A 12908-nucleotide genomic window follows, 5' to 3' on the forward strand; every position below is an offset into this window, starting at 1 on the left:
ATAAGGGAAAAGGTTATTAGGTAAGACTTGAGGACAAATTGCATTTAGAGAGTAAAGGAAGGGGAAAGTGAGAATGCGTTCCATGTTCCTTCTTTGGGAGATTGTGAAGTAGATTATCCAGCTATAATAGAGTGTGGATACACTTTAGGAGGAGAATGGCAAGTTCAGTTTGCACATACTGAGTCTGAGATGCCTGTGAAACATCTAGGTGGTTATACCCATTCACAGGTGGTTAGGAGAACAGTATAGGCTTGTTCTTAGGAAAACAGTATAGGCTAGATACAGATTTTGTGGTTATCAACATGTAGAAGTTGGCAAATACTTGCATTTATACCCTTCAAGGGGACATAGTGAGATGAAAAGAGAGTAAGATTTATGAGGATGAGGGCTATATTTGTTTTCCTCATCGCTGTATTTCAAGGACAGCTAAGCACCAGATACGTAGTAACCTTCCAGTATATGCTTGTTTAAGGAACAAATAGTGAAGAGAAGCCAGAAAAGGAAGTAATGGGGAAAAGTAAGAGACAAAGGAGGATAATTAGGAGGAAAAACTTAGTGTCATGTACACACAAGAAGGAGGTTCAAGAAAGGACTTGTCAACAGTGTTTAAAGCTGCAAAGGGGTTACACAAAATAGAAATTGTAAAATTAGAACATGTGCTGTTCTTCTTTTATACAGAAACCCAAATACATGTATTTTATTTTTATTTACATTCAATAAAATCTTAATAGTGGAATGAATGTCAGACCATGTTTTTGGTAGATGAATTTCTTTTTATTCAACTTCAGATTTCCCTTATAATTCTCTGAAGTACATATTTATCAGAACCAACAAATGTACATTAAATGAGACTGTTAAGAAGCAAAATGATGTTAAATATAGGTTAAATTATATAATCAATAATATACAGATGCAAATGCAATCTGGGGCCTTAAGAGTGAAAACAAGTATTTTATTTTTTAACATGTTACAACCTTGTGAATTCTCATATTTCACAGAAAGGCAGCTAAGAGCTCCTAAGATATGAAAGAAAACTGAAAAAAAAAAAAAACCTTTGGAAACGTTAACTCAGGGTAAATTCATATAAGGTGTTTTAAAGTGAAATAAGGAAACTAATTCTGCAGAATAGTTGTTCATTCAGGGCACCTTGGTGACTCAGTTGGTTAAGTGTCTGACTCTCACTCTCAGCTCAGGTCTTGATCTTAGGGTTGTGAGTCCAAGACCCCCCAAAAAAGAATAGTTGTTCATGCATTCATTCATTCAACAAATATTCATTGAGCACTACTATGTGCCAAACACTGTTCTAGGTCATGGGGCTATAGCAGTAAATGAAGCAAACCTAGCTCATATCCTCTTAGACCATGCAGTTATAGGTGATACGAAAAGTATATGATTAAGAAAAGTTAGTTAGTATATAGTATATAAAAGATTTAATATGTGCCCTTATAGTACCAAAATATATATTGCAGTAGTCTTACAGAAATGATATTTTTTAACTGCCTTGAGGAAGTGCAATTTATTTTGAGAATTCAAAAATGAGTAGTTAGCTTGACATATTGGGAGTGGAGAGGTTTGGAGAGATCATCGTGAATGGAAAGGACGGCATATGCTCCCTTGGGTAGAAAGAAGCCAGCATATTGGGAGAATTGGAAGCAGAAGGCTTTGTCTGGAACACCAGAGAGAGGAAAGAAATGTCTGGAGAGATGGGACAAAGAGCCTCAGGACTATGTTAAGAGTTTGATCTTCATCCTTTCATGAAAAGAGTAAATGATTGTAAATAGATGAGTGACATGAACAGATGGGAATTCTTTGAAAACTCTTTGTTTAGAGTATTAAAAAAACACAAAGCTAGGAAATGAAATAATATACAAAGAAAGCAACTATCATACTTAAGCTATTATTTTCTATGATTAGGAATTTCTTCATATAAAAATTAGAAATGAGGGGCACCTGGGTGGCTCAGATGGTTAAGCCTCTGACTCCTGGTTTTGGCTCAGGTCATAATCTTAGGATCCTGGGATCAAGCCTGGCATGGGCGTAGGGTTCCTCACTCAGCAGGGAGTCTGCTTCTCTGCCTCACTCTCCTTCTGCCACCCCCCTACTCTCTCTCTAAAAATAAGTAAATACATCTTTTTTAAAAAGAAAAAAATTGGAAATGATAACATTCTTTTAGGATTATTGGAGGATTAAATATTTAAAGTGCTTCATATGGTTCCTGATACATTATAGGAAATATTTTCCTTCTTAGTCTCTAGATAAGTAAAATCAAGTTAAATTGGCTGTCTGTTTACCACTTTGTCTAACAGTAAGTTAATGCTAACTGACTGGCATTGTTAAGGGAAAAAGTAGAGGCTTTTCAAGAATATGACTTTCCATTCTGGGAATATCTGTCATCTACCTATTAAGGAAGGAAGCCTGATATTATCAGAATGACATCCTTGATGGGCATTGGCCTTCAGAGGTACCCGGATCGGAAAGGCCTAAATCTAGAAGACCACCATGATACAGAATTGCTTTGGGATATTTGCATTTGGTTTGGGGTTAATTATAATTACCTGTAAGTCCCTCAGGAAATCACATCATATTAAAATCTTCTAAGGGGCGCCTGGGTGGCTCAGTCGGTTAAGCATCTGCCTTCAGCTCAGGTCATGATTCCCGGGTCCTGGGATTGAGCCCCACATCGGGCTCCCTGCTCAGTGGGGAGCCTGCTTCTCCCTCTCCCACTCCCCCTGCTTGTGTTCCCTCTCTCGCTGTGTCTCTGTCTGTCAAATAAATAAATAAAATCTTTAAAAAAAGTAAAATAAAATCTTCTAGGCACCCTGAGTATCCTGCTTCACTAGAGAAAACAACTTGAAGCCATATCAAGCCTCATAATGGAAATTTTCATCATGTTTGTGTCCTGAAAGCCTTGGTTGCTTAAAAACAGTGTGGATAAAGCAGTTTGTAGCCATTTATAGTTTTGAAATTTTGAGTGATTTTTAAAAGATGGTTCTCCAGTACAGGTGCACATCACATATTGAAATTTAGGGTTTCTCTTTCAGACTGAAAATGTACATAAAAGGGGGGGTATTATTTAATATGTTTGGCAGTAATAGTGTTTGGGAGTGAATGAAAGCCTGCTAAGACTCTCTGTTAGCTTTCAAATGAGTATGGGAGCTATAGCACACGGTATCCACTGACTTCTTTTCTGAGGAAATCCTTTTGGCAGAATGTCAAAACACCAAACTCCAAAAGAAGTGCTTTTCTAGGAAAAAAAAAAAGCAACAAGAAGCAGCAGCCATGACTATTAATTATTACATTATTTCAGAACATGGAATTCTTTTTTAAGCAGGCAGTGGTAGGAAAATATTCCAGCCTGGATAGCCATTTATTTTGAAAATTAATCATCAAAACATGGTTATTAGGGTTCATGTGTAGATGATAAGCATTTTGGGAAAAGTGCCCCTTCCATAATTCTCCAGGCTTGTGATGCTGTGAGCTGTTGATATTTTTGTTTCACTTATTAGTTTGTTCTAACATAGACATATAATGCAGTCCTTAGGACTGACCTCAAAATTTGAATTAATTGAAATTGAACCCAGTGGAAATTGCAAAGTTTTCACTTACTATGAGGTTTTATACTTCCTTGAAAAATCTGGAAATTAGTTAAAAGAAACAGAGACTAGTAAAGAAAAAAAATACCATGTTCCTTAGAAAGATAACTAAGAAAGGTAATCAACTAAAGGGACATATATTTTTTGAGCAAGATAATTAGAACTATTTAGATCAAAAAAATTTCTAGTTTAGCTCTTCAAACCAGGATCCATTAAAAAGAGCAGAGAGAGCTTATTTTATAGGTACTACCTGTCAGTTGCATTAACACTTTACGTTGTTGGAATAATGGAGCACAAAAGCAACCAAGCTAGAAGATAGAAAGTGACAAATACATTGATTCCTGATTCATTGGCTGCCTAGAATCATAAAAATTCAGACATCATTTGCCAACAACAACAGTTAGTCTTTTCAAATGTTTTGGAGGCTTGGAGAAATATCAAAGGAGTTATCATTGGTAGTAGTAGTGGTATCGTTTTTCATGCTGGCCGTTCAGTGTACATACATGTATACTAACAGTATGCTTACATCGGCACAAGAAAACATATGGCAGTATTTACAGGCAAAGGTGAATAACCAAGCCTGTATCTGATTCTTAAGATGTATGCAGGTTTTTCTACTGACAAAAAATATAATTTGAAGCTAATCAATTTTGGTACTGTTAACATTAATTTAGAAGGCATAACAAATAATAAAAACACAAAACAGTAATGGTTATGTGCTTATTTTGTGATATATGCTGAATTTAAAGAAATGAGTATGACTTCTGCCCTGGAGGACCTTACAGTTTAAGTGGAGGAAGAAGAAAAGAATTAATGACAATGGCATGTGAGGAAGATATATAAACAGTAAAGTGCTTGCTCCTTGTGAAATATTTGGAAAGTAATATTTAGTCTGTATCTAAAATCCCTGTGGAAGTTACTTGAGAAGTGTAAAAGGTTGTAGTGCATCCCAGACAGAGGGAGTAGCATGGTCAAGGACTCAGAGGCACACAGTTGAGTGGGTCTGAGCCTACTTCTCAATTACTTGCTTTTATTCCTGTAATCCTTATGCAAACTAGTCTTATCACCCAAGTTTTTAAACCCAAAGGCCTAGAGGCCTGCTACTCCTACAAATCCTTCTTTGCTCCTTTATTTTTTGCTCATACCATACTCATGCACCTCTGAATCTCTCCTACTTTTTCTCCTGCTTTTTAAAAAGAATTCTCTGCTCCTGTCTTAATTAATAGCAAAATCAGATTTGATTCCAGAGCTGCTACAATAGCTTCTAAAAGGGTATTTTACTAGAGACTGGTTTTACTCCAGTACATCCTTTGCCTTCTAGTCACTCCATACACTCTCTTATCTGTTTCGTTCAATTGCTGTTTTTCATGCTTTGCTTACATACCTGCTCTTTCTTTTCATTGAAATGCCCTTTCCATCCTCCTGCACATGACCTGACTCAGTCTTCAAGGCTTAGACCAACAGGCACCTATTGAGAGGAATCTTATCCACTCTTCCTTCCAGTTCATCAGTTATCTGTGTTCCCATAGTGCTCAGCACTTAAACTAATATTAGTCACATTTTACTTTAATTACTTGGTTACCTGATTTACTCCCTTTACTTATTAAACACTCTTCTAAAAAAGAATCATGATTGTATTTTATATTTGCTATAGATTTTAGCATAGTACCACATCTGCCACATAGTAGGAATAAAACAAACGCTTTATGAGTAATTGAGTATCTAAATGTTCATGAATCAAGATACTGTTAACATTCAAAATGACTAATACTGATTTATTAAGTTTATAATCTGATATAAAATTATCATTAAAATGTTTTTAATTGCACAGAAATCTGATATTAAAATAAAATTATAAATAATGGGGGAAGAAAACTTTGTTTTTTCATTGGAAGTTGCAGTCAAAGGCATAAAGGTTTTGAATGGCCATTACTGGCTTTATTCTAAATGAACTAGAATATCTGTAAAACAAACATAGTTGAAGACCTTGGCTTAACCAGAATACTCAAAAAATGTAGACTTGGTGTAAAATTCAAGGATATATGTTTTCCAGGCTTTAGTATGTAACCCAGATATTGAGAATTTTGAGTTTTGAAATAAGGTGTCAGAATGTCTGCTACAGTCTAGAATTCTCTGGGTTTGTAGTTGAATGTTGAGGATCATAACATCAACAACTCACATGGACCATATAGGATCAGAGACCTCTCATGACAAAACGGCACGTCCATGAATTGATTCTCTTGCTGAGATCACACAACAGAGCTGATTTTATCTCAAACTCATGAGAGTCAGAGATTTTACCTTGTATCAGCTTTACTAATAACTGCAAGGATATAAGTAATCTCAAGGAATAGTGGGGCATGGAGAAGTCTGACATAGCCAATGTCATTCCCTAGGATGACATTTTTGTTGCATGCTCTGACCAAGATTTAACATGTGACCTCCCAAAGTAATGTATGTGGCTAAATCACATACACGAAAGGGGCTGTTTCAGTCATGAATACATCTCTATTTTATATAGCTTACATGTTATTTCTCTTGATTCACAGATTCCAGGATTTTTGTTGTTGTTGTTGTTATTTGTTTATTTGTATTTTTCCATAGGTAATCCTAGAATGAGCAGATACATTTTACTAGAAGCATTCTATCCATAACCTTTCTAGGAAATACCACTAGTATATTTGCCTGAAAGCCTTTCATTAGCATGCTTACAAAGGAATCTGACAAGATTATCTCCCTTCTTTTCTGGGCATGCTTCCTCACTCCCATGTAAGGAAAGAATGGAGTGCAAACTGATGAATCCTTTCCTTCCCACCTGATACTGTTGCCTTTGCTTTTCTTCTACTTATCAATGGATATGGGTGTTTATGGGGTGATGTTGAGACTGGGGGAAGATGTAGCTGGTGGGAGAAAACTTGGTTCCTTACTGTAATTTGAAAATATATAAAATATTTTAGAAGCTTCTACTTTTTGGGTCAGATTTGACCATAAGAACTCAGATCTCTTACATTTATGCTAGCCAGTTGTCTTGGTCTTAATTTATTTTACCCAGGAAATAATATCAGTGAAATGGGGGGAGGCATACATAATAGAAACCACCTGCTTTTTAACATTAATTTGATTTGGGGAAAAGAAAGTAAAGTTCGACACCATATAGATCCGTACAGTATTTACATGAAACCTGAAGTCCAACTGGAGAGAAACTGTGAGGGTATGAAGAACTAAAAGTAATTGTTGAGTATAACAAAAAACATATGAGTAGCTGATTTGCTGTATCTTTCACTTTTTAGCTATGTTGAATTGAGTAGTTTAAAGTGGGAAAGTTTTATTTAACAAAAAGGAAAATAATATAAAAGTTCTTCCTATATCTCCTTTAAAATGGAAAAGGAAAAGCAAATATCACACTTGTCAGTTGTTTCTGAGAAGAAATACCATCTGTTAGTCTTCATTTATGAATAGGGATAATACAGAATCTACATTTAAAATGAGAGACTCTTTCAAAGTCCAACGTGATTATTTTGGTTTCTGATTTACATAGAGTATTTTTCATTTTAAGTATATTTTCAGTGTTAAAATCATATCAAGAATATTTTTAAACAGGGGCGCCTGGGTGGCTCAGTTTGTTAAGTGTCTGCCTTGGGCTCAGGTCATGATCCTGGGATCCTGGGATCAAGTCCCACACCGGTCTCCTTGCTCATCGGGGAGCCTGCTTCTCCCTCTGCCTGCCGCTCCCCCTGCTTGTGCTCTCTCTCTCTCTCTGACAAATAAATAAAAAATCTTTAGAAAAAGAATATTTTTAAACATAAAAATTTATGTGTGGAAACTATATTATACAATGGAAATGGACATAGTTTTACTTCTGAAAGTTGGTGAATAGTTCTAGTCATCAGTGAAAATAAGTATGATGTTTAATGTTTCCTGAGATAGGTGAATGGACAAAGACATAAAGCATAATGAGAAATTATTCTGTTTCCTCTTAACTTTCTTAAATCCACTTGCAAATCCATCATTCAGCTATGAAAGGCAGTAATGTGATGTGAAACCAGTGGATCAACTTTGCCCAAAGGACCTGAAGCCCCTCTCAGCTTCCCTGGACCAGCCTTCTCAATAAAGCAGAGCAGCTGCATGACATAGCCCCAGCTAACCTCACAATCTTTCTACATCTGAGAAGACTAAGACAAATCAGATGAGAAATTGAGATGCTGACCCCAAACTGCAGATGACAATGCCTGCTTTCAAATTCACAGTCTTTCTTTAATACAATTCACCCTTGCTCTCCTAATTTTAGTGAAATCTTGAAAGAAATATATATTCTCCCTGAAAATAAGATTTCTGGTTACATCTGGCATTTTATACCCTCAAAGTTTCTGAAAATTGCTAAATATATTACTCATCAGTTGCTTTATGAGCTTTTAGGAGAGATGAGACAAATCTTAAACCAGTCCTATATCATTTCTTTTAAATCATAGCCAATCATAGATTTTTCTTTTTCTTCTTTTAAATAAAACCCTAGTAGCCTCCCTTGAATTAAACACCTGATTTAATGTAGATTCACTAGATAACAATGACTTTTTAACAAGGCATGGTATCCTGAAATTCTACTGACATTCAGTTTTCAACAAGCTTCTTTGATTTGTGCATTGAGGCTTTTAGGGAATTTGTATTACTAGTCTATCATATGACTCACTTTTTATCTTTAATTTATTATTTTTTAGCCAAATAATAAGCAAATAGATAAAACAAAAGTAGTTCACTGGTTTGAGAAACAACCTAGTGTGTGACACCGTATTATGTATTATGACACCGTAATTGGCTTACACTGTGATGATTCTAATAAGAAGCACTCACACCTATCTCCTTTGGAAAAAAATTAAAAAGCTGAAGGAACAAAGCAGAAAAACAGGCTTGTGTGAGATTTCATTATCTCCTAGTTCTATGAAAAAGAATGCCATAATGTGTTAAGGGACAATTTCTAGGTGGGGGACATCAAATCCCACAGAAGATAAATCTTCCAAAGAAAGGTGGGTTGATGTTTATGGAGAGATATTCCTTTTCCTTGGGAAAATCATTTCCTTAAAAAAAAAAGAAAAGGAAGATACAACAAAAATTGATTCTCCCTTAGGGAGGAATGTGAGAGTGACATGTAGAGTCTAAGCACGTAGAAACATGGGGAAAGTTATAGAGAAGTCTTAACACAATTCTGAATGTAGAGCATGAAAGTTAACCAAGGTCAGGGGAACACATTGTCAACAAAATTGCGATTGAAGTGGGAGGACATCCTGGACACTAGCAATTGCCAAAGAGCCAGCCAGGAAATTTATAGGAGGAGAAACACAAGGGTGCATTAAGAGCCAGCTCTTAGTGCCAGTGTTTCACTTTAACTTTTTGAACAATGTAAAATACATATCATTTTCTCAAGAGCCTGGTATTATTTTAAAATTTTAGTTAAAAAAATATATAAAGCATTTAGAAAATACAGAATCAGTAAATATAAGAATCTACACTCCTGAAAACAATGACTGTTACTGTTTTATTTCCTTTCAATCTTTTTCTATATTATCTTAAATAGTTGCGATTATATATATATATATGTGGCCATATATATATATATACACACACATATATAAGCATGTATATACATATACATGTGATTTTCTACTTGCCTTTTTCACTTAATAATTATACACAAACTTATTTCCATGTTAGTATTATAAAAGAACCTTAACTCTGAGTTTTTCCGGTTAGGAGAAAGGCAATCTGACAAGATCTATTACCACATTAACATTTGAAAAATATGATTCATCCTGGGAGTATAAATACATTTCAAAGAAAAAAAACACAAATTAATGAAGTTCTAAAGGTGTAGAATTGGTGGAAAAATTGTCTTGAGTCATGGGGTTTTCTTGGTATTCCTCCATACATCCAGTTGAGAAAATTTATTCGTCCACTTGCATTAACATTCCTGACAATGCACTATGCATTGCATCATAGTAATGACAGAAACAAAATTTTTATTTGACTAGAAATTGAGCAATGTAGAAGAAGAACTGAGTTGACTTTCATCATGTTCCTAGTAATATTCTAGGCTCCTTGAATCCAAGGATCTGGTGTTCCTTAAATGCAAGCTATGTACATTTGGGGAGGTTTAACTATATGATAAAATTGGTTATATATTCTTTTCTTCCTCGGTTTGGTGTTCTGATTTCCACTCAAAGATTAAAATGGTTCTCTACTTCTATCACGTAACCCTCCAACTATAGTTGTGAGGAAGATTCTTAATTTGACTGCTGATAGAGCAGTATGTTGCAAAGAGGTTTCTAAACCCAGGCTACTGCCTACACTGCTGAGTTAGAGATTTATGAGCAAGGTCAGGCATGGTAGTCCAAGGATGCCAGTGCAATTAGAAGGGCATTGGATTTGTCGTCTAAGTGTAAAATAACCTTTGGCTGCAGAGTGAAGCCCTCATTTTCTAAGTAAATTAACTGTAATAACTATCAAACTATAGCTGGTAAGCAAGCTAGACATCTGTGAAAAGGAAATCCATTGACAACAAAAGCCTTGTTAGACATTCCTTCAAGATATGGAAAATTTGAACAAACTGAGCTGTTTTTGAGCCCATAAAAGGCAAAATACAACGTAAAATATCACCTTATTACTTCATCTTTGCAAAGAAAAACAGTTGGGAGATGAAAGGACAAGTTGGTTGGTTAAGATGTTCATCTTGAAATTGGCACAAGCAGATGAAACAAGCAGAGTGAGATCACTGCATCTATAAGCTAGTAATGGTTATGCAACAGATACCTTATGTAACTCTCTGCTATCCCAATGTGTCTGGATTCTGCAAAGTTTTCTCTGGTCTTGTAATTATTTGTAAACTCTCATTAGTGGGCCATGGAACTGAATTTGTGAATTTTGTTCAACTTTACTTTGGGCAAAGAAATATAATGAAATAATCACTCTGTTTCTTCACCTGGAACCTCCATAAAACAGCATCCATATTTAAAGCTTTTCAGTCCTATGGCACATGGAAACTGGAGTTCCAGTGTCTCTTCAGAATCTCTTTATACTGGAGATCCAAAGAAGATATGCCACACTTTCTTTGATGCTTAAAGGAATTCCTAATTCCTCTACTAAACATAATGAATCTCACCTAAATTCTTCCGGAGGAAAGAGAATGGATACAGAATCAGAAAAATTTGTGTTTGAATCTCAGCTAAATCACATTCTGATACTCGGCCAAATAATTTAACCTCTTTGATTCTTATTTCTGTCAATTTTTCATTTCTAAAACAAAAACAGTATGTCACTTACAGCATCTTATAAGCCTGAAATGATATCATATTTCTGGAATACCTCTGCTTAGTGCCTGTACCATAGAGGATGCTCAATAATTGTTTCCACTGTCTTCTTTTGAAGCTAAGTCAAAGAAGCCCAAATTTCCATATACTCGCTGGCATTCTCTAACTGCCTTAGTTAATTCCTTAAAGGAAATCATGACAGCATGAGGAGAAATTATGACCAAAGAAAGATATTGACAGGAAGATAGTTGTTGATAAGGCAGCTAGAATGAAGAGACAAAAATAGGACATATATAAAACTCAGACGGCGAGCTACTATCAAAGCTAAGTTACCTATACCTACTACCAAGTGGGGAGCTGCCTTTATGGAAGAATTTATAAGGTTCTATATTAAGGTAAGGCTAATATATTTTCACATGTTGTAAGTCCTATCATAACAACCCCCCCTTTTTTTTTTGCCTCTGCTACATGATGTAGATCAATTATTGAAAAACGCCTTGAGGAGTAATAATAATAAATACATAATTATTATTTATGGCTATTTATTTCACTTGAGTAAAAACTTATTGACAGCCTCATTATGTCAAGCCTATAGCAAGCTGATAATTTATCCTGGGGTCTTTGAAATCATTTGTTGGATTGTGCTCTGAATGAGCAAATGAGTAGTGGCTGAAAACTCTGTTAAATGGAACTATGCAGTGAATGCACCATTTCCCCATTAAATCATATGTACAGAACTCATGCAAATAAAATGGTATAAAGGGAAACTGGCTTGAAAGCAGTACATATTGAAAACATTTAGGACTTTGGAAGACCATATTGTCAATATGATACCACGTTTGTCAAAAAAAGTTAATTCTTTCTTAGGCTGTATTACTAGAGATGGAACATTCTGATCCTATGAGATCCTTTATCAATGATATAATGCCTGGACTATTGTTTTCATTTTAAGAGAGAATGAAAAATAGGTTTGTTTTATATGAAGAGTAATTAAAGTTTCTGTGAATATTAGAAGAAATAATTGTTTTATTCAGTTATTTTTAGATTCTGAAGAATGAAGGGTACTTAAGTTATGTTGTTTCGGTCAGTATAACTTTGACAAAAGAAAAAACATTAAAGAAGGAAATTGGCTTGAAAATAGGGTAGAACTTTCCAATTACTAGAGTTTTCCAACATACAGATGCCCTGAATTAGAAATATTCCTGCAGGGGCACCCTGATGGCTCAGTCAGTTGAGCGTCTGACTCCTGGTTTCAGTTAAGGTCATGATCTCATGGGTTGTGAAAGCCCCAGGTCAGGCTCCCCAATCAGCAGGGAGTCTGCTTGAAGATTCTCTCCCTCTGTTCATCCCCCTACTCATGTGAGCGTGTGTGCTCTCTCTTTTTCTTTCTCTTTAAAATAAATTAAATCTTTTTTAAAAAAAATTTATTTATTCATCAGAAAGAGAGAGAGCACAAGAAGGGGAAGCGGAAGGCAGAGCTGGAGAAGCAGGCTCCCCGCTGAGCAAGGAGCCTGATGTAGGACTCGATCCCAGGACCCTGGGATCCTGACCCAAGCCAAAGGCAGACGCCCACCAACTGAGCCACACAGGCACCCCAAAATAAATTAAATCTTTAAAAAATATATTCCAGCAAAGTTTCTCCATTGGGTAGGAGGATGAAATAGATAAGATTTTTAGCCCTAACCCTAAAATTCATTTTTCAAATTTTCAAATATTCTAATAATAAATTTCTGTATAAAGTCAAGTAGTTGAAGTCAGTGGAGTTTGTAATCTTTAAATTCTAAATCATTGTTTAGATGAGCTCTTAATTTTCATAAATTGCTACCAAGTTTAACTTTTCATAAGTTTTTCTTAGGGGGAAGGTAAGTACTTCGAATTAAATAATTAAAAGCACATAGATGCTTAGGCAAATAAAATGTGAGTAACTGTATACTTTGATTTGTGCTTTGCCTTGATTACTTAAGAAGAGGACAGAGATATAAGCCACTTGCACCGTCTACTCTCTGTCTCTAAGCTC

The sequence above is a fragment of the Phoca vitulina genome, unplaced genomic scaffold, assembly GCF_004348235.1.
Source record: "Phoca vitulina isolate PV1807 unplaced genomic scaffold, GSC_HSeal_1.0 scaffold9, whole genome shotgun sequence".
NCBI classification, from domain to species: domain Eukaryota; kingdom Metazoa; phylum Chordata; class Mammalia; order Carnivora; family Phocidae; genus Phoca; species Phoca vitulina.